Consider the following 22,118-nt stretch of genomic DNA (forward strand, 5'->3'; position numbering starts at 1 on the left):
ACGCAATCTTTTAATATGTCTTACCTCATGTAGTAGCTAATGATTCTCATTTTGCAACTTAATATTAACTTTTCCTTTCCCAACAATCTAACAAGGTTCATTATAATCCAAATAAAAAGTTGCAAATCCTCTTGGACATAATCAATAAAATAACTTTTATGGGTATAGCATGAAATGAAGCACTAAAAACTAAAACCCATGAATCATCAAAATTTTCTAAAGAAAGAAGAAAATTATCATCTTCGGATTTGTTACCCAACATATTTGCTTCCTTGTTCCTTTTTGGTTTATCTCCTTCATTATTCTTTCTAGTTCAACAATCTTTCTCCTTATTCCCTATTTTACACAACTACTAGCAATCTCTTAGTCCTCTAAATTGAGACATATTTCCCTGTGAATTTCCTCTTGATTTCCCATAGTTTCTAGAATTTTTTCATCTCTTAGTCATTCTATGACTACTTTGGGCATTCAAAGAACTTTCTGATGTAGATCCACCTAAGGTTTTCCCATGAGTTTTTCTCACTCAAAATAAGACCAATGACATCATCCAATTTTAGGGTATTAGATCTAGAAACATAATTACTCACAATCATTACAAGCCACGCACACTTTCCAAAAAAGAACACAAAATCAAGAGAGTACTAATTTATTCATAAGAATTAATATTAATAGAAGATAAATGAATATGAACTATATTAAACTCATTTAAATGATATATAACATATCCATTTCTACCATCTTCATATTAAATAAATGCTCCATTGGAAATACCTTATTTGAAGTGGAGGTCGTTTCATCTATCATTGTTAGGGTTTGTGTCAATTCTTCTGTTGTCTTTTCTTTTGTAATATTAAATTTTAGTGATGGTTCCAAGCATAATTGAATGGTTCCAAGTGCATTTATCTCTAGAATCTTCTAGTCTTCTTCTATCATAGTTCCCTATTTCTTGGATTTTTCTTCCAATGGCTTCCATAAATGTTTCTGACAAAGATAGTCCTCCATTTGTATTTTCCATAACTGAAATTTCTACCCATAAAACTTGTCAACCTTTAGCTTACCCTCACCTTTCATCACTCTGACTCAACAGTGATACTTTCCTATAGAGGATACCATCATTTGTCATCACTCTCACTTGATAGTGAGACCTTCCCATAGAGGATAGCTAAATTTTTTTTAAATGGATAAAGGTTTGGCTGAAAAAAATGATGACAGTTGGGCTCTGATACCATTTGTTTGGATTAACCTTAGAGAGAAATAATAGTTACATAAAAATATAACCACTGTAAGAAAATAATAGATCACACAAAAGAGAACAAAAGACACAAATATTTAATGTGGTTCACCTAATTCATGGGCTATGTGGACCAACAAAAAGTCCAATATTATTATTATCTAGTGATTAATATATGCAATTCCTTATAACTCAATATCATCACAAGAATATAAGATAGCACCATCCATAATGAAATCCCTAACCCTAAGCCATTTTATACAATATTTTTTTTCTTACAAAATTAGGGCTAGAATAATTCATCCAATAGAAAAAGAGTAGCTAGCACCAATACCCTACAGGGGCACTACCACTTAACCCCATCTTGGGGGTGTTGTCCCCAAACTCCCATAGAAATAATCTAGCAGAAACCACAAGAAATAAACCTTTGATTCAGATTAGGCTCCACATCACAACACTTGATCTATTGAAAAAAATGCAAGAGTTGAAGGAAGCGAGAAGACTAATTCAAGAGTACCAAGGAGTTCTATAAAGTTCATGTCGAAAGAGGCCATGCAAAAGATGACAAGGAGAAATTTTCTAGTTATCTTAATTGGTTGAGGACAAGTATTCAAGAGGAATATAGTATGGTATGAATAAACAATATTGAAGAGGCATACTAGTTTTCCCTAAGAGTTGAGAAAAAGATGAAAAAAACCTTTAATAAAAAAAATAATAGAAGAGGTTATGCTGGAAGCTCTGGCAGATGGTCTTGTGGAGGAAAATATAATGATCAAAAGAAGAAGGATGATTCTATAATTACAAACTTGAATTAGAAGGAACAAGTCATTTCCATGATTTGAATAATAGAGATTAGAGAGGAAGAAGAAGGGGGAAAAGATCTAGTAGAGGAGGTCTTCATGGAACCTATTTTCACTGTGAAGAAGAAGGCCATAGGGAATTTGAGTGACTTCAACACCAAGGACTGATAGAAAAATTAAGGTTGAGACAAAATTGTGCATGTGGATGAAAATGTAGAATCCTCACATTACAAAGATGCCAAAAGAGGAGAATTCATAGTTAATAGAAGAGTCTTGTTGAGTGGTGATAATGAACCTAATAATAGGAGGAGCCTATTTCACACTAGGAGAAAATGTGAACATAAGTACTGTGATGTGATCACTAATGGTAGTAGTAACTACAATATGATATCATCTAAAAGGTGATCAAGAAGTTAAATCTCAAGAGGAAAAAATACCCTTATCCATACCATATTGCATGGGTGCATGATGACTACAAGGTCATGGCCACCGAGTAGTTCCAAGTGAAGTTCAAGATTGGAAGCTACTAGGACAAGGTACCTTGTATATCATACCTATGGATATAAGTCGTATGTTATTGGGTAAGTTGTCATAGTTTGACAAGCATATTGTACATGATGGGAATTCAAATGCATACAATTAGACTAAGGATGGAGTGAAACATAAGTTGAGGCCATGGAAAGAAATAGAATAAAATGCATGCAGTGCTACTAGAATATGTTTTGTCAATGGAAAGAAGTTTCTCAAGGATATTTATGTCATGTGCATATATATGTTGTTGTAATTCAAAAAGATGGTAAAGAAGAGGTAGAGGAGGTACAAGTAGAAGTTCCAAATTTGTTGGATGAGTTTTCAAATATTATTTCAAATAATGTACCTAATGGATTGCCCCCAATTAGGAAGACCAATTACCAAATGTACTTGATTCCTAGAGCCATTTTTCCAAATAATGTAGTGCATAGAATGACACTAATAGAAAGTGAAGAGTTGAATAGACGTTCATGAGATTTTGTAGAAGGGGATAATTTGAGAGTGTCTATATCTATGTGATCTACCAATAGTATTATCCCCTAATAATAATGGAGACTAAAGGATCTACATAGATTTATGATCTATCAACAAGATTACAATCAATTATAGATTTCTATTTCAATGGATGGATGATAATATGGGTTGTTTTAGTAGAGCTATGTCTTTCACAAAGATAGATATGAAGAGTGAGTACCATTAGATGAACATCATAAAGGAAATGAGTGGAAGACTTCCTTTAAGATAAGGGAAATATTGTATAAGTAGTTAGTCATGCCTTTTCAGCTAACCAGTGCACTGATCCCTTTAATGAGGCTCATGAATGAATATTGAAGGAGTTTATGGTTAAGTTTGTCATTGTTTATCTAGATGATATTTTTATCTTTAGTAATACATTGGAGGATAGTTTGATGCACATTCATAAGTTGTTTGATAAGGTGAGGGAGAAAAATTTGTTGATAAATTTAAAGAAGTGTAGTTTTGTAAAGGAGTTGGTGTACTTGGGATTTATACTATTGATTGAATGCCTAAAACTGGACCATAAGAAAGTGAAGGCTATCCTCCATTGACCTACTCCAAGGAGTGCAATAGAGGGTAAGATATTGTCTTGGAATGACTAGTTTTTAAAAGAAAACATTAGCATAGGTTTTAGCAATACTAGTGGACCCTTTATTAAAAAAATGAAAAGGGATAAAAAATAATTTAAGTGGACTATAGGAGAAGATAAGAATTTTGATTTTTCAAAAAAGAGATTTATAGAGCAACTTTTTTGAGAAATTTTAGATTTTACTAAGGTTTTTCAAGTAGACTATGATGCTAATGGTACTATAATAGATGTTGTTTTGAGCCAAGAAGGTAGACCTATGCTTATTTCTATGAGAAATTGAATGATGCCAAAAGAAACTATATTTTTTATGACCAGGAATTTTATTTTTTGGTTTAGATATTGAAGAAGTGGAGACATTATATTGTTCCTAAGGAGTTTTTGTTGTAGATAAATCATCAATATTTTTAATATTTTAATAGTCAAGGAAAATTGTACCAAAGAGATTTAGAATGGGTTGGGTTTTTGAAGAGTTGTAAATTTGTTATAAAGTAAAGGAGTGGGAAGTCTAACCGAGTTGTAGATGCCCTTAGAAAAAGACAAACTTTGATGATAGAGGTACAAATTGAGGTGATCTCATTCAAGGAACTCAATAATTTGTATCTAAAGGATCATAATTTTGGTAAAGTTTGGACAACTTGTATAGAACCTATTACACTTGACATGAAAAAGTGGATGGATTTCATATCCAAGATGGAATATGTTCAAGGGAAGTTAGCTGTAGATTCCTAGAAATTTTATCAGAGAGAATATCATCAAGGAGAAGTATAGTGGAGGATTGGTTGGATGCTTTGGTAGAGATAAAACCATTTCTTTGGTTGGTGAGAATTATTATTACACATAATTGCAGAAGATGTCAAGAAGTTTGTGCAGACTTGTAGAGTATATCAGATGGTGAAAGGAGTGATGCAAAATGCATGGTTATATCAGCCATTACATGTACCTAAGATGCCATGGGAAGATGTCAACATGTACTTTGTTCTTTGTTTATTAATAACACAATAATGGTATGATTCCAAATTTATGACCTTGTTAATAGATTTTTAAAAATGGTACATTCCATTCTCTACAAGAAGACTAGTGATGTTGGTCATGTGGTAGAGTTATTTCTTAGAGAAGTGGTGAGACTACATGGTAAACCAATCAACATATTTTTGAACTGATATGTCATGTTTTTCAGGTATTTCTAGCATGCTTTATGGAAGAAATTAAAGATAGATTTGAAGTTTTGTTCATTGTATCATTCACACGCTAATTGATAAACAAATTGATCTAATTTTTCCATACACATAATTTTCATACAATAATTATGTCAATATAAGTACTCCTTAATCACCATTCCAAATTGTATATGGGAATATTGCTAGAAATGTTTCTAAATTAAGCTAGTTGGATAAAGGAGACATAAGTAGTGTTGAAGGAGAAGATTTTACTAAATATTTGAAGAACATCCATGTGAAAGTGAGGAAGCACATTATAGGCATGAACATACAATATAAGGCTAAGGAAGATTTGGAAAGGAAGTACAAGGAAATTTAGATTGGAGATGAAGTCATGGTTAATTTGAGGAAGGAGATATTTCTAGTGGGTACATATAATAAGTTGAAATTGAAGAAATTTGGACTATGCAAGATACTAAAAAGACATGAATCAAGAAATGCCTATGAAGTAGAGTTTCTAGTTGAACTAAATATTTTATTTCAATAGTATTCAACATTTTAGATTTGGTAGAAGGCTATGAGGGAGGTGATGGAGATGAAGTTGTAGAAGCATAGTGGTGTATTACAACATCTACTTCAACTAAAAACGATACTAAGGAGATATTGGATAATTGTGTGGGAAGAAGCACAAGGAACAGGACATATGAAGAGAATTTGGTCAAATGGAAATGGAGGCCAATGGAGGATTCATTCTATTGCCATGGGAGGAGGCTGGCCTTATTAATTTTCCTCTAACTATGGTCACTTCTCAACTTACCCTGGGTGTTTTATGTAGGAAAAACCTAGGTATAAGGGCAATCTTGCATCACCCAAAAATATTTCTAATTCTAGTTTTTGAGTTTTGCATTTTCAATAAGGGTTATAATTGTGTAGAGTTTCTATTTGTGGCAGATTGTTATCTTTGGTAAGTTGGTATTATGTGCTCAGATTATTCTAATATTATATGTGGAGCTTCATCATTGATATACAAACCACCTAGATGAGCTATATTGTCTTATCAATAAATTTTCCTTAAGTTTTCCTCAACTTACCCTCTAACTATGGTCACTTCTCAACTTACCCTGGGTGTTAAATGTAGGAACAACCTAGGTATAAGGGAAATCTTGCATCACCCAAAAATATTTCTAATTCTAGTTTTTGAGTTTTGCATTTTCAATAAGGGTTATAACTGTGTAGAGTTTCTATTTGTGGGAGATTGTTAACTTGGTATTATGTGCTCAGATTATTCTAATATTATATATGGAGCTTTATCATTGATATATAAACCACCTAGATGAGCTATATTGTCATATCATATGTATTGGTGTAGTTATTGTAGTCTTTTGGTATGAATTTTGGCTATTCAAAATTTAGGTCCAGTAATGAAGGTATAAATAGCTATAAAATGAGGAAAAACCTTGGTTGATGGATGCTTGCATGGTAAGCCATTGTAGATCACTAGTTGAAGATTCTAGAATAGGATTATAATAGCCCATTGGGTTAATGATTTTCTAGTTATAGTCTCTATAAGTGGATTCATCCAAAAATTTAATTTGTAATTTTAATTGAGTCAATCTTGTGTATAAAACTGTAATGATATGAGGTTGATCAACCTTAAGGGTTAGTACTTAGTGTCTAGAACCCATCCAAGAGGTAAAATTTTCTATATAAGGAGGACTATAGGTTATCTAGGGAAACTTTGAGTGATAGTTGCAACTCTATCTTGCATAACATTATAAGGAAGGTACCCATGTGGGTTTGCATACTATAATTCTATAATTTTACATTTATCTAGATAATAAGAAGCCCATATTTTATTCTAGATCAATTTGTGTTGTTTCTCTATTTCTATTGTGTGTTGTATTAAGGGGAGTACCCTTCATCAAAATGAGTTGTCTCCATGGAAAAATGAGGAAACAAAATCATATACATGTAATGATGAGCTTCTAAAAGGCCATTATTTTGAGAACCTTTTATCTTGTCTTTAAACAATTATCTTGGAAGAAACATTTTCTGACTCTATGGTTTAAGCAAAAGAACTTATGTTTTATGAATATACTACATATATGTTAAGACATGAAGATTGAAGTATAGATTATTTAGTTATGTTGTGTTTCCTTGAATCTATGGCTTTTTATGTTTTAATGAAGGAATATTACATGTTGATAGATATTTCCTCATCCATGCTATGTTTGGTAGGTTCCCTCCTGTAGCTGTAGGTTTTGCAAGAGTAATAATTTGAACACTGTACCTTTTCTAAAATTTATGATGAAATGAATGCATGTATGTAAAATTTGTTTCATTTAATGCTTTTTAGGTGTTTTTCATGGATATTGAAGAAAACATTTCAGCACTGAGTCAAACTTGACGAGATGATTGATGAATCATCACAAAAGCAAATCATGGTGTGAATTTATTATGGTGGTGCAAAAAAATAGCTTCCTCGACCTACTATATTCTTGGAGGAGTTAAAAAATTGATCCTCATTGATAGAGTGATCATAGGAGTAGGAAGTTGTTGAATCTTTCCTTCAAATAATTTTTGTTGTAATCTTGAAAGAGGATTTTTATCTTTTCCTAGTTTTGACCAGAAGGAAAATATAATAGATTGTTTTGTTTAGCAGAGTAGAATCTAGTTTTCAAATGTAATATCTTATTATGAATGAATAGAATATAGAGTTCAAGTTTTGACCTTCAAACTTGATTTTTTTCTATTCACTCATCCAAATGGTCCCACTTGGTAAGAGAATTTCCTTTTTAGAATAGATTTCCTTTCTTAGTTTGTTTCTTTACAAAGTAGACTTATGTTGTTCCTATAGCCACTGATAATAGAATCATTGAACTGTTCTTGTAACATAGGTGTTTAAATAGATTCACTATTTGCAACATTCCTCTAAGCTTTAAGGAAAATTTCATTTTAGTTACTAGCTTAGTTTCCTTCAACATTTCTTTTCTATTGTAGTCGTCATGACTTGAAGAGGAATCAGAGCACATACTTTGTAGCCACCCACTCAAGCCTACGCTCTCAGGTTGATAAATAAAATAAATTCAATATGTTATTCTTAGCAAAATACATGATTATATTTAGTCATGGAGTCAATGTAGAAGGATGTCCAATCCTTTATTACTAAGGTATTTATCTAACTAACCATTTTTGGCATCGTTGCCAAGGAAGGTGTTAATCTAATTCAACCTTGAAGTCATTATGTTAGATTATATTTTGCATTATTTTTCATGCATAGAAGAAGAGACCCCTTTGAGAGAATTTCTTCCTCATAATATTCAAGAAGATATTTTTAATCCTAAACCTAACAAATCATACAATGAGAATGAAGAAGAACCTTTTGAAAATCCATTCGTTGCTACTCAAGAGTGAATACCCTCATCTTCTGATGAATCCTTACATCTAAATGACCTCTTTTCTAAACTTGGATACCAAGATTATCCACTTTCTCTTGTCATATACCAAGCACTATTAATAGTACCTCCTCCAAGAATGGCTCAGCTTTAGCCTCAACCAACATTTCCCTTTCCTATCCCTCCTCAACAAGGTAACACAAATTTGAAAAATATACCTGTTGTTGAACTTCCTAAGTTTTATGGCTTGATCATTGAAGACTCTAAAACCTTTCTCTTTGAGTTTTACATACTATGTAGAAGCTATGACTATACAACTAATGCCCAAAAATTGAAGTTGTTTACTTCTACCCTCAAAGAAGATGCTCTGAGATGGTTCACAGGGTTGGGTGCCAATGCTATAGAAAATTGGCCCACAATGAGTAATTTATTTCTCACAAAGTATAAAGAATACTATAGAGGTCAGGATTTAAAAGGGGATGACATTTTCAAAATTTCCCAAAAGGATGATTAAACATTGGAAGACCATGCTTCCTGGTTTATGTTCAATTTTTAGTGTAATACACAACATCAATTGAATGAGGAGTCAAAGAAACATTTTTTTCTAAGAGGCATAAATGAAGGAAGCATTAAATCTCTAGACCTTATGGTGAGATGGGGCATTACTCAAAAGACTTGGACTGAGATATAGAGTATATACATGAATTATTCCAAAGCTACTATTAAGAAAGGTAGGGGACTTAGAGGCCTACTACATAAGTCCAATGGTAGTAGAGGAGTATCCTAGATGGAGTTATCTAATTTTGTATCAAACTTCAAGCAAGACATCATTAACAATGTAGATACTTGGCTGGACACCATGCAAGCCCAAAGAAAGAAAGATAAAGGTGATGCCACGTTGACTGAATAATGTCCACATTGTAGAGAAAAGAAAAACCATTGTAGCTGTAAGTTTGTTGCAAGTATGGAGACATAACCTATGTCAACTAAGTTCAAAGCCATTGATGAAAATGGAAAGGTACTATATGTCACTCAAAGAAGGTCATGGGCTCAAAGACAAAGTATTCTAGAAGATCCTTTTCAAAGTTATCATAATAATAATTAGTGGAAAAATTTTCAAAATACTAGTTTAAGTGGAAATCTTACTTGACAACAACCCCAATAGGGTTGGAAGAAACCTCAGAAGGGTTGGCAACAATCTCAAAATTGGAATCCTTAATCTAATCAACCAACCCTATAGCCACTAATACTCCTTCCAAGTAGACCCAACTACTAGTTTCACCTGAGCCAATACAAAAAATACTAAACAAAAGACTCAACAACAAAGCCATGCCATCTCATTGAATGCTATTTACTTAAGATCAGGGAGAACTCTTCCTGCACCCCAAAAACCTATAATAACTAAAGTTAAGGATCATGTATCTAAGCATATAGATGAGTTAAATTAGCATAACTCTCCTATAGCCAAAGAACCTCCATTTACCCATAGGTTGATAGAACAAGGCCAGTCCAAGGAGAACCATGCAGTCATTGATTTTCTTAATCAATTAAAATAGATGACAGTAAAAATACCATTGTTGCATGCTATAAAAAAAGTCACTTCCTATACTAAATCTATTAAGGAAGTATGCAATAAGCACCCAAGAAGGAAGAGGAAAGATCCTAAAACCATTCATGTCCTATGATAGTTGTTTGAGTAATGCTGGAGAAATTAGTTGTACCCAAATACTCTAACCTTGGGAGTCTTATAGTTACATTTACTATTCATGGCATCCACATTTAAAATGCTTTGGTTGACCTAGGAGCATCTATTAATGTCATGACAAAGGAGGTACTATCTCAGTTTCATATCATTGGCCTCAAAGAGACACCCACCATCCTTCAACTTGTTGATAGTTCTAGCAGTAAACTAGATGGGATGATAGAAGATGTTATAATCACCCTAAATTCCTATGCATATCCTATTGATCTTTTTTTCTCTATCCAAAAGATAATATGGGATGATTTTTTTTTTCTTAGGGAGACCATGGTTAGCCGCTATAGATGCTTATATAGCTTGTTGATCTAGAAAGATGACAATATCCAATGGAGTTCATACCAAGAACTTGACTTTATACTCCCTTGCTCAACCATTGTTACTAGATGAACAAGTAGTTTGGCTAGACTTGGGTGATGATGATCTAGAAGCCAATTCCATCCATTGGTTTATGATGATATGTAGAGAATCATTCATAGCTGCTTGAGAAGAAGATGAAATAATTTCATCAATTATTTTGAGTGAATTTGGAACACAATTTCCAATGTGTCCTCAAGCTAAATGCATCTTGGAAACCATTGTACCACACTCTAAATGCACTCAATCAATCAAAAGCTTCATAGTTTCTCCATTCATTATTACCTCATGAGATGGATTCTTCTCCTATTGCTCAATTATTCATGGTAGATAAGGTTATTAAGAAGGAAATTGGTCTAGGTAAGGAACTAAATGTAAACAATGCCTTATCACACTCCCAACAAGCAGATATGTTGTTACTGCAAGAAAATCAAAATGTATTTTCTTAGGATTGCATGGACATGAAAGGATTAGATCCTATACTCTACACTCACAAGATCTATATCAGCCCTAACTTCAAAACTATTTGACAACCTTAGAGGAGAGTTAATCATGTCTTAAAAGATATTGTTAAGAATGAATAGAAAAAACTATTAAGTGTTGATTTTGCATGCCCCATCTCCAATAGTCAATGGGTCTCACCCTTGGTCATAGTACCCAAGAAGGGAGGAAAATGGTGATTCTATGTAGATTATAGGGAGCTCAATTAAATGAAAATATTAAAAATATCAAAAAATAATAGATCACAAAGAAAATAATATAAGACACCAATATTTAATGTGGTTCACCCAATCCCTTGACTACATCCACCAATCAGCAAGTCCAATATTATTATGATCTAGTGATTACAACCTAATTACAATTTGTAATCCCTTATAGCTCAATACTACCACAAGAACTAATTTTTACATCACACCTTATGACATAACCCCTAACCCTAAGCCCTTTTATACAGGTATTTTTTTTGCTTTAGGGTTAAAATTAGTTACAACATGTCGGCCATAAATTGGAAACTATAAACAATAGCTAATTGGTGAATATTAGCCATTGGTGAATAGGAGCCCAAAGAATTTATGAAGTATGTATAGTACTTTCCTTATCAGTCACCACAAACTAATATTTTTTGATTGCCATTTATACACCAAGTCCTGGACAACTTAGCTGGTAAAAAGTATTTTTCATTTTTGGATGGTTTCAATGGTTACAATCAAATTCAAATAGCTTAGAAGATCAAGAGAAAACAACCTTTACCTGCCCATGGGGAACATTTTCCTATTCAATATTACCTTTTGGCTTGTGCAATGCCCTAGCTACATTTCAAAAAGTTGTCATTTCTGCTAACTATATGGATATCTATATGGATGATTTCACTATTTATGGTGTTACTTTTGAGGAAGCAAAAGCCAATCTAGAAATAGTACTGAAAAGATGTCAGGACTATAACCTATCTTTAAACAATGAGAAATGTTTTATGATAATGGAGGAAGGGGTAGTCCTAGGCCATTTCATTTCATCAAAGGGAATCCAAATAGATCCAACAAAGATTGAAGTTATCATTACCTTGCCAACACCAGAGAAGCAGAAGGATATACATAATTTTTTGGACATGTTGGATATTACAGAAGACTAATTAAAAATTCTAGTCAACTTGTGGCAGCTCACTACAACCTGCTAAAAAAGGATTCCAAATTTATCTAGGATTTTGACTATGCAACATCCTTCCCATAGCTTAAGGAAGTTCTTACCACAACACCTATTTTGAGAGGACCCAATTGAGGTCTACCTTTTCACATTCATATGGATGCCTCAAACTATGCCATTAGTGATGTTCTAGGACATAAAATAGACTATATTGAACATGCCATTTATTTCATCAGTAAGAATTTGCAAGGTGCATAATTTAATTACACAGTAACTGAAAATGAATTACTTGTAGTCATTTATGCTCTCAACAAATTCTGGCATTATATCACTAGATATGAGATATTTGTTCACACTGACCATTCAACTATAAAATAGTTGGTGAACAAACCTACAATTTTAGGAAGACTGGCTTGATCATTATTGCTCATGCAAGAATTTGCAATCACCATAGTTGATAAACCTTGTAAGGCCAATGTGTTAGCCAACTTTTTCTCTCAATTGCATATCCCTAATGATCCTACAACCATTGATGATAGTTTTCTAGATGAGCACCTTTTTCTATTAACAACACAATACTCATGGTATGTAGATATTGCTAAATACCCCACCATAGGTAAAATGCTAGTTTACTTCTTTGACCAAGGAAAAAAAATACTAGCAAAGAAGAGCTTTAATTATTCATGGATTGTTGGATTTATGTTCTATACTAGCCTGATCAATTCATGCATAGGTGTCTAAGAGAGGATGAAAGCTATGATGTATTGAAGGCCTATCATGATGAACCTTGTGGAGTTCACTTTGTAGCCAAAAGAACAACCTTTAAAATCTTAACAACAAGGTATTATTGGCCAAGCCTACACAAGGATGTAGCCAAATATATAAAGAAATGTGACAAGTATCAATGAATGGGAAGACCCACTAAGTTAGATGAAATGCCCCAATAGCCTCAAGTAGTTGTCACCCTTCGAGAAATAAGGAATTGACTTCATAGGAGCCATTGACCCTACTTTACAAGGTAAATCATACGTTCTGGTGTGCACTAACTCTATCACCAAATGGGTGAAATCTAAAGCCATGAAACACCCAAGTGATATCAACATGGAATTTTTTTTGTATGAATCCATCTTTACATAGTTTGGTGTTCTTAGGAAAATGACATCTAATCAAGGGACTTAGTTTACATCAAATTTGATAACTACTCTTATTACAAAGAAGTATACTATTAGGCATGAAAAATCATCACATTATTATCCTCAAGCTAATGGTAAAGTAGAAGTTACTAATAAGGAGTTGAAATCTATTATCACCAAGTTTGTAGCACTTCATAGGAAGGATTAGGCTACACACCTTCCTAAAGCTCTCTAGGCTTATAGAAGCACCTAGAAGTCTACAACTAGTTTTACTCCCTTTGAGCTTGTTTATGGTAAGTCTTTTTTCATGCCTATTGAATTAAAATATAAAACATTGAATAATGCCTTGGAGCTTAGGATAGAACTCAATATTACCTAGCATGACATAATCCTGAGTTTAAACAATATTGATGGATGGAGGAAATCTACATTGAACAATACTAAGCTCATTCAACATCAAAGGAAATAGTGGCATGATAAGTTTATCAAATATAAAATGTTTTCTATAGGTGATTGGGCACTGCTTTATGACTCAAGATACCAACATAATCTAGGGAAGTTCCAAACACACTAGTTAGGACCATATGAGATTGTCACCATATTTCCAAATGGTGTAGTTTAGTTATCTACCATTGATCATGTTTGCTTCAAATTAATTGTGAATGGAAACTACCTCATGTTCTAACATAAATCAATTAGTCATGAAGAATTCTTGTAGAAATTCTAGCACAATGAATATATCATCATTCCTATAACCACTGAGTCTGGGTCTTCTACCTTGACTCCTATTAGTTCTTGATTCCAATCAAGACATTCATAATAAAGACTTCCTTTTTTTACAAAGTGATTTCTTCACATCCATTCAACTTCAACTTTTCTCTCTTCCATCTTACCATTCCTTCCCATCACTCTATCAATTCCAATGATCTTTTTGGAACATCTTTCTATAAGGCCCACACTTGTACCCTATTATAAATGATAAGGAATGAATATGATTAGGAGTTAATTAGGTGATGATTGAAATTTTTGTTATTAACAATGATTTATGAGATCATATTAGAAACTAATTTATATTTTTATTATTATAAGGTTGATACCTTATCCAATAACATTAGGTGGATATGATAAGACCAAATGAAAATGAGACTCAATATGTTTAAGTTGAGAACTTGGTCATGAGATTAAAGGTATGATCTACAAGGTAATTGGGAAAGATAAATTAACATTCACTCTAGTGAGAACAACAATGAATGTAGGTTATAATGACAACAAGACATATGGTTACATTTAGAAATTGGTTTTAAATTATGATGACATAATTATGGGAAACATTCTAATAGTCTAAGGAATTAACCCTAGAAACTCACACACAAACCCCTTGTAATGTGATAAAGGGATATTGCTAGGATTGTTTCTATGTTTAACTTGATTGAAAGGATACTAGTTAACAAGTCTAGATATTAGTTATTTTCACTTAGGACATATATACTGAGATTCATTTTATATGTTTTAATGATTTACTAGATATCACTTTAGTGTTTCATAATTATAAGTATGGTGATAATTTTTAGAGTGGTAATTTTGTTATGATAAGAAAAATAAATGTTGATACCTATATGTTGATATTGCAATGTTTTAAATATTTTATTGAAATGATTAGAAGGGGAAATCAATTGTGAATGTTATAATGGATTATTTTGGATTTATCTGCATGTATTTCTATATTATTCCATTGGACTACTGATATTTAAGTTGAGTGTGTAGGAAACATGAACCATGGAAATTATTTAGGGAAATAAGGTTCAAACCTATGTGAACATGGAAAAGTAGGGGTGAATCTTTGGAAGATTCAAAACCTCATTGTATTGTGTTTATTTTGTAATGTGATTGTGCATGGGTGTTATAAGCTTAAAGATCATGATTAATTAGTGACATGTCATCATGATGTGTAAAGTATTTAATGTGTGTGTGTGTGATTTGACACTTGTGTTGTCTATGTGTAAATGACATGTCATATATGATTTTTGGGCATGAAGTCACTTAACCTAAACTTAATCCCATTATGAAATTAAGTTAACCCATTTTGGAGAGTGTTAGGATGAGTCACCTTCATGATGGAATTCAAATTAAATTTCATAGGAACTTTAGAGAGCCTAAAAGTGGTTCCCAAGTGCTATTTTGGTGAAAATAAGTCACCCACATAGTAGTAGTAAAGGTTGGGGGTCTAAATATAACCATAAGTTGGCCTAGGGGACTTTGGAGACCCTCTAAACTAGTCATTTTCAAGCCAATTGCAAAATTAGAGTGTCACATGAATTTTTTCCTTATTCCCCCACTTGGGTAAGTTTCTATTGGTATAAAAGTACAAGGGTGTAAGAGGGGTAGGTGAGGATGGAAGTGGAGGTCTTTTTAGGGAGCTTTCATCAACTTAGTGGTTGTTTACCCACTCTCTAATTGTAGAATTAGATAAGCTTTTGGAAGAAGAAGCTTGGAAGCCAAGGAAGTAAAGATCTTCATCACCATTCTTAACCATTAGCTTGGAAGGAGGTTAGTGATTCATGCCATGTTTTCTCTCATCTCATGAAAGTTAAAGATGGAAATTGTAAGTGTGTTTCTTGTAGGATCTATGTGTTTGCATATGGTGCGTATTGTAAATGTTTGTGTATATGAGTAAGCATGTTGAATCTATTTGCATTTGGTTTTGTTGTCTTTGATTATGGTTGCAGATTAAATGGTGTGTTGGGTGTGAAGGCTTCACTCACCCTTGGGAGGGAAGAGAAGCCTTGGGGTGAAGGGTTTAGTTGGGCTCAACATTGAAGTTGAGAAATCCTTCTCTTGGAGAGAGGATAGTTTTCATGGAGTATGGGCTCCATTGAAAGGCTATATGCCTTTATATTGTTCTATGGGAGTTATAAGTGTAGATTTTTGAAGAGGAGTAAGTGTTGATAGCCTTGTTGAGGGATGTAAATATTTAAAGCCTTGTTGGGCATATTGCAATTGCAAGATTTTTTAATACATAAAGATATGGCATTCTCCTCCTTGGAGAGCCCACCTTCACCCAATGTTTATGATTACATTCGTGAATCATTGTGTAAACTTTGGTTGGGGTTGTAAACGTGTGGTTAAAATTTTGTTTTCATGTTGTTTATTATCTTGTGATGATGTTGAATGTCCCTTGTTTGAGCCTTGTTTCCTCTATCTCAGTGGGTGGCCTCCTTGAGGCCTAGGTTGGGAGGTGAGCCTCCATGGTTCACCATTTTTATCTCTCATATGAAGGTTCTTAATGGATGATCTTGGAAACTTTGGTTCTTGATGTATGTCAATATGCATAGGATAAGAATACATTATTGTGTTTGAGATGAGATAGAGAAAAAACTTCATCTTGTTGTGTTCATTTAAATGTATTGCAAGAGTAGCGTTATCTCTTCTCATTGACAAGGAGATTTTGTGAAAATATCTATGTTTAGTGAATATAATTTCCATTGTGTTAACATACTATGAAGATTTCACCACCTTTTTGTATTGTAAGAATTATTGGAGGAAGCATTTGTTGTGTGCAAGAAGATAAGCTATCTTGGTTCTTTAATTTACTGTGCTCCTTCACTTCTATGTAGATTGCAAGAAAGAGTCCAATTATCATGGAAGAATTGTAATATTAGGAGGATTAGTTTCATGGAGTGATATTATCATTTCAAATCTATTGAATAATAACTATATATACATCATTGAATTGAATCCTTGCATGAGAATACAATGTTAGATCTTGAGAAAATGGTTTACCAAATTTCATTATTCATAGGTAAGTATAATCAGTTAGTTTCATACATGATTCTATCATGATATATGTGAAATCTTGTAATGAAATTAATGTTCAAATGATTAAATAGAAACCATTAATCTACACTATGTATGACATACTTAGCAATTCCAAAATCACTATTGAAATGACAAACTAGGAACACCTTAGACTATTGGGATGGAAAAATCAATTTAATGACATAAATGCATAAGTGTATAAGAAATAACTTGTTGTAGGTGCATAATTTACTCCATGAGAATTGTATGAAGGAAGTGAAAATAATACACAAACAATACAGACTAATAAAATATTTAAGAGAATATACCATAGAATCTTTAGAGGAAAAAATAATAAAATACCTAGCTAAGAAAGTATGATATAAATATCCAATCCCAATGTAATCATCTAATTACAAACCAATATCTTTTAAATAGGAAGTCAAAAAATAATAATTAAGGGTCAATCCCTAAGCATGGGTCGACCAAGTTGCTGAAAGAGACATAAGACAATAAAATAATAAACAATAAAAAATAATAATAGACAAATTAAGAAGCTTGCTGATCTGTCAGCAAATGCAACCATTTCTAGTTAAATACACAAGAAATTTTGCATGGGGAAGAGGGAGGGAAGGGGTCCCACCTTCCCATCCTCCCCCTCCCATGCCTTTTTAAGTACATGAGTTTTTTTAGCACTACCCAAACCTGACATGAGTCAGGTGTACATTGCCTCCTTTTGCATTAAAATGCTGCCCAGCTTTAGAAGGCCTTGGTTGGCTAAAATTAAAGGGAGCCCATATCTTAAGGGGGGCATGTACATAGAGGCATGATAGATGTTTTAAAAGGGTAGTAACATGGTTTGAGTTCTTCGCAAGGGGATATGGAATTAAGGTTAGAGGTGAGTAGTACAAAGTTAGAATATTAAGTATAGGGTAGTAAATATTAGTTAGTTAGGAAGTTAATAGTTGTTAATGAGTTAGTTAAATTGTTAGCTTAGTTAGTAGCTTGTCTAATATACATATATAATGAAATCATGAGATGTTAGGAATATAACAAGGGAAGGATGTTAGTGTTAGGCTATTAGAAATATTAATTAGTTAAGGGTATTAAGAATAGGTTAGTGTTAAGAGTTAGGTTAACAATGTTAATAGATACTTAAAAGGTAACTACGTATTGAGGATGATGTAAGAAGTGTTTAAGATTTAATAAGGGGAAAAGGATAGTGGATGGATATTAAGTTAGTAGTGTCCTAAAAGTATTAGAACTTAGGATAATAATAGAGTATGGATAAAAGAATTGAAGATGGATAAGTTATGGATTAAGGTTATTAGTTAAATTAAGTGGTTAGTATCTAATGTTGGGATTTAGAAATTTATTAGTCTAGGGAAGTATTAGAATGTTCATGTAACTAGAACTGGATAGGTAGGATGTTAAGTCATTAATCATGGTAGTTGGCTGAAGCGTATTAAAATTTTCGTTAGTAAAAGAAGAACTGAAAATTAGAGATGGGAACTCAAAATTAGTATATGGTATTAGTGGATTTGATGATTAGTAGTAACCTTAAGAAATATTCATTAAGGGCAAACAAGTCTAGTTATGAGTCAATAAAATTATTAGGAATGGTACCAAGATAGAGTATTGCAACTATTAAGATTAATTAATGAGGCTAAGTATATTTTAATAAGATATGGGTTAGTTAATATGTTGGATTAAAAGAAGTAAGTTAGGATTAGTAGTTTAAGTAATGAGATATGATGGGATGGTAGATGGTTATGATAATACTTATATGTATAACTTGGCTTTGATTTTGGAATTGAACATCAATATATTCAAGTAGAGTCCTAGGTATGTTTGGACATTATATTTATACTTGTAATTTGAGTAAGCTAGGCATATCTTCTCCTTAAGATAACAAGTCTAAGTCATTCATTGGGAATAAAATGTAGAATTATAAAGAAATAGGGATACAAACATTATCTAATGAACAATGGAAAACATAGGAAATACCAACTGTTACATGTAGACACCTAAATCTAATTACATCAAATAGGTAATCATATTTAGTCATCTTCTAAGATATTCTTGATTGAATATTTACTATTTAGTTAATTAATTGTCATCCCCTAGTTAATTAATTAATTAAATTAACTATCTTCCAATTGATAAAATCAAATGATAACCCAAAATCAATTTATCAATTAAATCCCTATTCCTCTATTAAATTAAATAAATTATCAAATCTATTTAATTTAATCCCATATCCCTATTTTATTAAATAAATCATTTAATAAAATATCTAAAATCCTAAAAGCATTTGTCAATCCTATCCTAACCTCTAATCCAATCCATTCACCCATACTAACCTCACTTAGCCACGTAAGTAACCCATCCTTTTTAAGCTAATCCTAATCCCCCTCCTAAACATGTACACAAATTTAAGCAAGGGTTAAGACTTTCTAACCCAAGCTAAAGTCAAAATATCTCCTCTTCTCACCCTCCAACATTTATGACCCTTACATACTCAACCTCCCTCTTTACTCCCTTGACCAACCCTTATCCTATCCTCTCACACCCATCCTCCTTGTGACAAGTGGTACTTCCCTACTGGCGCTAAACATGCACAATCCATGTGCTCCCTTTTGAGTGCATCTTGACCCTCCCTCACTATTTTGGAATCCTTTCTTCTTGACCATCCATCTCTCTACCCCTTGTCCTATAAATGAAACCCTCTCCCTTCACAAATATCGTCAGCCTTTCATGCAATATTATAATGCTATTTTGAGAGCTTGAAAACTACCAAAATACCATTATAATGTTGAAATCCCTCCACACCTCCATCATTGAAAGTATTCCCCATGCACACCATCCATCCACTTGAAGCTTAAGAAAAATCATGATCACATATCTCTACTTATCAAGGACAAATCCACTTCATCATGGGTTATACCATAAGGAGCCAAGCATTCTTGGTTTTCTTCCTTTTGTGGTGATAACCATTGAGTCATATCTTAAGTGTTAGCTTTGTTTAGTTTTGTTAATGCTCTTATTAGATTAGTATTCAATTTACACTACTAGATATTAGGTGATACTTTTTGGTACGTCTGATGGGACCCCTCATCTGGGTCAATCAAATCATGTTTTTTGAGTTGTTTGTGATGAAATAACCAAAATGACATTTTATGCTTGCGGGTTTTTGTAGGTGGTTAGCTAACATTTCTGTAGGTACATAGGTCATTCTTTAGAAAATGAACTCCCAACCATCTGATCATGTTTCACTTTTCAACACTTCAAAAACTATTTTGTTCATGATCCTGCAACCCTAGGAATGTGAACTCATGACTGCAAGATTATAGTTACACACCAACAGTAATGCAAACCCATGAAAGTGAGTCCCTTGTTTATCACAAACCATCCTTTGCACATGTCCTAAAGTAGCCCCCATATCCCTAACATTCTTCTTCTCATGGGAATGCTAGAGTTGGCCTATGAGATCACTTTATTACACCTATAGGAACACATCCTATAGTCAGTCAAACCTTAAAAATGCACCTTTCCTATTGTTTGTCAAATCCACTAAAGAACTTGTCTATGGGAACGCTACTAAAATCATCCATATGATTGCCTTCTTGTAGGATCACTCTGCGACTTTTCATCCTATGGCTTGATTTCCTTCATTTTCTTCACCAGTCCTATGTAGCACTCTTGTGAGCTTTTGACCATATTCTTGCATCTACAGGATTGCTAGATATTCTTGCAAGTTTGCAAATTTGACTACTCTATTGTACTTTCTAATATTTTATATTGCAAGTTTTTAAACTAACTAGTTTTTTGCAAGTTTTATCATCATAATTTTTCTTTTAATAGTTTAAAATTGAACAAATCTCGCATTTTTCATGGAATGAATGATTAAGGCTTAAAATTGAACCAATGTGATGAACATTTCATTTTAATTGTTAATGAACATTATGTGTCAACACTTCAAATTTTGTGCTTTAAATAAACTTCATCCAATCTTGAATGCTTTAAAGTCAAAAAAGTTCTTATTCCCTCTTCTTTAAAGCTTTCATACTCAATTTCCCTTTTGTTGACTTGATTTAATTTTGTTGATGATGTTGTTAAGTTGAAAAAAATCTTTGAATTTTAATCACATGTGTCTTCAAATCATAAAATAGATTACAAAAGTGTCCAAATAGCAATGAATCCAATGTCTTGTGTGTCTCAAGATTGTGCCCTTTAGCACATCTTTGAATTCTCTATTTCTTGCATAGTAAGACCATTTAAATACATGATGCATGTACCAAAGTTGTTACCAAGATCATCTGCAACAACCTAGGAGTGCTTCTAGCAAGTTCATCCACCTCTGGGAAGCACTTCCCTTTGGTGAGAAGCTCAAACAGGTAAAAAGTTTGGCTAGTATATAAATGAGGGGAAAGGTAAACTTTCTTGGTATATCACCTAAGTTCAGGTAGTGTGTTTCTGGGGGTAGCCTAAGGTGGGACAACTTTCCCACAATTTTAGCATGTCAAGAATAGATTCTTAAGTGGAACACATAAATAACAACCATTTGGTGAGATGCGATAGACCCATTTACAACCCTTTTAGTCAAAAGTATCTTTCTTTTTTTCCATGGTATGTTCATTTGCAGAGCAAGGGAAACAAAATCCCTCAAGATTACTCACCATTGTGCTCCCCTAGTAGAGGCATAAGGCCACTTGGGTTTCATCTCCAAGGGTCATTGTTCCAATAGAAGGGGGACTTCTATTTTCCATGCCTTAAAGATTCTTCGATGTTTATCATTTGTCGATTGATTCTTGTATCGACTCACCTCTTCAATTAGAGGGACATATTGCACAAGAATTAGGAGACACCAACTTGTGGGTCATTGAATAGCATATTGCAATCAAAATTTGAACTTAGGGATAAAGTGTGTGTTTGAACTGTCTTATTTTTGCTCAAGACCTATGAAAAACATTTGTAAAACACACACAATTCTATGTTTATTATTAAAAAATCCTTTTTCTAAAGAGATCATCTACTTGCCTTTCTCAAAGTTTCTTTGTCCTTGGAGAAACTATTTGGTCATAAACACCATCATATTAGAGAAAATTTCTGCCTTTGTTATCTCAAAAGGTAGTTGTTAGCAAGTCCATTCACAACAATTGTTTGTCTTGTTGGTCCAAGTTTTCCCTTTGTCTAAAAAGTTATACTTGTTCCCTC

The sequence above is a fragment of the Cupressus sempervirens genome, chromosome 8, assembly GCF_028749045.1.
Source record: "Cupressus sempervirens isolate cs-2001-9-10 chromosome 8, ASM2874904v1, whole genome shotgun sequence".
Lineage (NCBI taxonomy): Eukaryota > Viridiplantae > Streptophyta > Pinopsida > Cupressales > Cupressaceae > Cupressus > Cupressus sempervirens.